The sequence below is a fragment of the Macrobrachium nipponense genome, chromosome 42, assembly GCF_015104395.2.
Source record: "Macrobrachium nipponense isolate FS-2020 chromosome 42, ASM1510439v2, whole genome shotgun sequence".
NCBI lineage: Eukaryota > Metazoa > Arthropoda > Malacostraca > Decapoda > Palaemonidae > Macrobrachium > Macrobrachium nipponense.
Genome location: NC_061103.1, coordinates 22,651,455 through 22,656,454, shown reverse-complemented (window position 1 = coordinate 22,656,454; position 5,000 = coordinate 22,651,455).

Genomic DNA, 5,000 nt, shown 5'->3' with positions numbered 1-5,000 from the left:
GCATCGCCGAATATCTCGCAATTCCGCAGCTTCTCTCTGTGTACGTTTGGCCTGGAAAGATTCTTGGCGTATTTCATACTTTTAAAACTAAATTTGCATCTTGGTTATATATAGTATATATATATATATATATATATATATATATATATATATATATATATATATAAGATAGATAGTGATAGATAGATAGATAGATAGATAGATAGATATAAAACATCATACTTTACTTTAGTTGCTGTTTATACAATAATTATCATATGATGAAAATAATGTCAATAGTAAGCATAATTCATTTTAGTTCGTTTCCATATACAACAACAACAACAATACCAATAATATATATATATATATATATATATATATATGTATATATGATATATGTATGTATGTATGTATGTATGTATGTATGTATGTATGTATGTATTTGTGTGTTTATGTGTCGTATGTGAGCGCACATTCATTCAGAACACGTCGTTTTTCAGATCTCATTTGACTGATATCATGTTTTCATGAAGATGGCTCCTGACGAAATCCAACCCTTGAGTTTATATGTGTTGCCGACCTGATTGAATGTTTCTTTCAGCAGGATAAATTTAAATTTCCATCGGAATCTGAAATCCTTCGTTGCATTTCACTTTGTTCTGACTCTTTCGTCTCTGATCATGCACCTTCTGGAACAACGATGCCTTACGGTTCGTAGACTTATTTCACTGTGGACAGCGTTCACACACTATATACGCAGACACTCGCACACCTTTCCCGTCCACCCCACAATCACAACGTGTAACAACGTCCATTTATCATGGGCGCGTGTGGTTTGCCTCAAGGTGTGATCCTGCGACCCCGGCGCATTTTCGCATCCTGTCCAGCCGGCAACCAAACCTAACCCGTCCTCCAGGTGTGGAAGTGGGCGTTAATTGCATGCGCGCGCTTCCTACCGCATCCCCGTGTCCTAAAGAACGCAATATCGACTTTATGGCCGATGTCCTCAAGGCCGTCAAGAAACGCGAAGGTGTATGTATAATTTTCAGTAATCGTTACTACCACGTGCGCCGTAATTGTTGACATCCTCCGAGCGCCTAGAGGCGAACCTTCAGCAGAAAGGAAGAAGAAGAAGAAGAAGAATGTGACGTCACGCGCTCTTTCAGGGGCGTCGTGGTTTCTGTTCTGTTGATTGTATTGGGAGCCAATACGTGACCGACATGAAATTCACATATCCAGTTCGGTTATGATGATCGCCGTATCATTTTGTTCCATTTTACTGCCATAACTTTTTTTGACAGGATACGTATCCTTACCTACAGCAGCTAGTGTATATATATATATATATGTGTGTATGTATATATATATATATATATATATATATATATATATATATATATATATATGTGTGTGTGTGTGTGTGTGTGTGTGTGTGTGTGTAGAGAGAGAGAGAGAGTAGAGAGACGAGAGAGAGGAGATGAGGGTGGGGGGTGGGGGGGGGGGCGCTTACAGCCAGCTTTGGTCATATCCTCAAGGTTTGGGCTGATAACCTGAAGAGTTGCATTGGGTTTATAGTGATTGCGATAAAAAAAGATATATATAAATATATATGAAAACGCCATATTGATGCATAGAATTCTCTGCCTACGTACAGTAAATAGATACAATTTCAACCTCCCGTTAGTTATTCCTAGACGGAGGGAGGGATAGGAGTATGCTTCGAATTCATTGCACATATCGTCTAATCATTTTTGACTAATCGCCAGATTCCTATCGTGAGATTAGAAACTTTTTTGTCCGGTAGGCGAGACGTGTCCAATTTATCGGATCCTGAACACGTCTCGTATATCCAGTTTTTAGTCGACCTGTAAGTCATTAGTAAGGACAGTCATCTGTATATTGTTTCTGTTTTTTTTTTTTTTTTTTTTTTTTTTTTTTTTTTTTTTTTTTTTATGGTCACTTTGAGACCAGTTTTAGCTTCGTCGTTTTAGCTCTGTGTATCGAATTATTCTGTGGTCGATGATGTGTAAGTTCCGCTCCATCGATGGCGTAGAAGAGGAGGAGGAGGAAGGGCTTCTTCGAGGGGCTCGACGAGAAGTGTTAGGAGCGATAGTCTCTCATTATGAAGCCATTATCATTATTATCCCCGGTCTCTTTTTCTTCTTCTTCTCCTTCTCCATCCTCTTCTTCTTCTCCTATTTCTTCTTCCTCCCGCACAGCGCTGGTCGCCAAACACCAGCGACGACCACAGAGAACCACTGCTCGCCTTAAATGGTGGTCCAGTGGTAGAAGAACTCTTCCTTACGTGGAAACGTTTCAAGTCTCATCTTGGAGCAGATTTGTGATCAAGGAGTAGAAACAGTGACTGCCTGATTATGTAGTAGACTGTTGATTGGTCAGAAACGACTTTTTTCAGTTCTTGCTTGAATGCGTTAGGTGTTTCCGGAAACTAGACACACTTTGATTGCCTGCTCGTGGACAGGAAGCTAGTTCGTAATTTTTTAGGTAATCAGAAACTATCCCTTTGCATGAAGTGTTTCCGGAGGCGGTAAAGTACAGACACTGATATGTTTTCATAGTAGAGAAACGAACCCCTAGGCTATCAGCCAGACGGAATCCAGTTTTAGTTTTTTTTATTCTTTTTTTTTCACAAGCACAAACGCACAAACTAATAACTTAATTCATTGGATCTTTCTAAAGTATGTCATTAGGTTCATAGATTGGTGTTAGAAGCTAGCCAGTATATTACCTACTGGGAGAGTTCGTCTGTAGACGAGCTATATATAACCTTCACGCTTATATTCCACAAGTAGAATATAACTTTTCCGTTGCTTTGTTTACTCAATATGAAACAAGTAAGAAATGCACCAAAGTTCTTCGGCGCAGTCGAGTTTTCTGCACAGCCTCTACAGCTTATAAATCATTGTCATCGCAAATAAATCTATCTTTCTGTGGTCTCGACCCTTGAAACTTTAACCACGGCCCGGTGGTGGGCTATCTTATATCGTTACCAAAGTACGATTATGGCTAAATTTAACTTTAACTAGAATGCAAACTACTGTGAGGCTAGAGAGCTGCAATTTGGTATGTTTGATGATTGGTTAGTGGATGATCAACATACCAATTTGCAGCCCTCTACCCTCAGTGTTTTTTAAGATCTGAGGGCGGACATAAAAGTGCGGACGGACAGACATACCAGGCACAATGGATTTCTTTTACAGAAAACTAGAAAACCGTGATTTACTTACTAATGAGTTGGAAATGCAAAGGCTGCCTTTGGTATAACAACGGTAATTATAATACGTGAGCTGGAAAATTATTCCTGTAAATGTTCAGCTGGCGAAAATGAAACGTCTAATTTCCCCACACAACTTCCATTCCAATTTTAAGCTTTCTGCAGAAGAAAAAGAAAACTATTGAGATGGCTATTTGTCTGTCCGTCCACCCGTACTTTATCTGTCCACCCTCAGATCTTAAAAACCACTGAGGCTAGAGGGCTGCAAATTGGTATGTTGATCATCCACCCTCCAATCATCACACACGACAAACTACAGCCCTCTAGCCTTGTTTTTTTTTTTTTTTTTTTTTTTTTTTTTTTTTTGAGGTGAAATTTAGCCATGACCTGTACTTCCGGCACCAAAACAACGCAGGCCACCACTGGCGGCTGAGAGTTTCATGGGCTGTGGCTGAGAGTTTCATTGGTGTTGTGGCTGAGATTATATGCTGTACAGAAAACTCGATTTCGCCGAAGAAACTTCTGCGCATGTTTACTTGTTTTTATTTCTGTCTCTTTGCTTTTAATATCTTTTCAGACTTGCCCAGGAAGAACCTCGTCTTTTCTCAGTCCATGACAAGGTAGCAAACACATTATCTTCTATGCATGCAAGCTGGGAACAATTGCTCCTCTGCCTAGGAGCTAAAACAAACATTTTTCTCGCTGTTTTCATCTTTTTGTTTCCGAGACAGAAACAATCAAGTCTTTTCTCCGTCCTTTTAAAAGAATTAAGTCATTTTTGTGTTTATGATCTCTCACTCTACAAACTAATAAAACTCTCTTTATATTCCAGTACTGTCTCGATAGAATCTAGCTATGAATGAAGATTATTATTAGTAGTAGTATTTTGTATAAATACTTCCTGTCTTTTTTCTGTAACCATGCTAAGAGGAGACTTGGCAACGTGCATGAAATAGAAAAAAAAGGCAGCCATTAAAGTGCTCCCTTAAGTCCTTTGGACTGTTACTGCATAATCTGCCAACATAAGAAAATTGCCAGAAAACGTAGGAAGACTATAAAATAAATGCAGCGTAAACTGCCATCACTTTTAAGAAAACCACTCTCCAACAAGTACCCTTCTTCTTCTTCTTCTTCTTCTTCTTCTTCTTCTTTCGACTTTATTAACCCCACTGTATAGCAGGGTCGGTCGCTCGTGTCAACTTTCTCAATCTATTTCGATCCCTTGCATCTTCTTTCCCCCAGTCCCAACTCACCCATATCCCTCCTCGCCACAGCCATCCATCTGATCCGCTGACTGCCACCACACTCCTCCCCGCCATCACTGGCATGTTCTTAGCTCTCTTGATTGTTTCAACCTCCTCTCTTCTTATTACATGGCCATGGTATCCCATACGAGTTTCTCTAGCATTCTGCTTTTCATTACATATAGGGCACTCACTACTAATTATTATTATTATTATTATTATTATTATTATTATTATTATTATTATTGTTATTATTATTATTATTATTATTACCATCTGCAGATATCCATGCTTGACCCATTTGGAAGGTCACACATCAATTGAGTGGCCAACATGTTTGTTTTTCTTTCCTTTACATATAGGAAACTATGATTGTTAGAGGTGTCTGAGATATAGAATAGATGATGTGTAAAATGTATTCATTCAAGAATTTACTTTGGGAACTTCGTTGCTACTTTCTTCTAAAACGTTTTTGACATCATTGTATTTTTCAAGTTCACAGAATGATTAAAATCGTTCATTTTGTTTTTCAGCGTTTC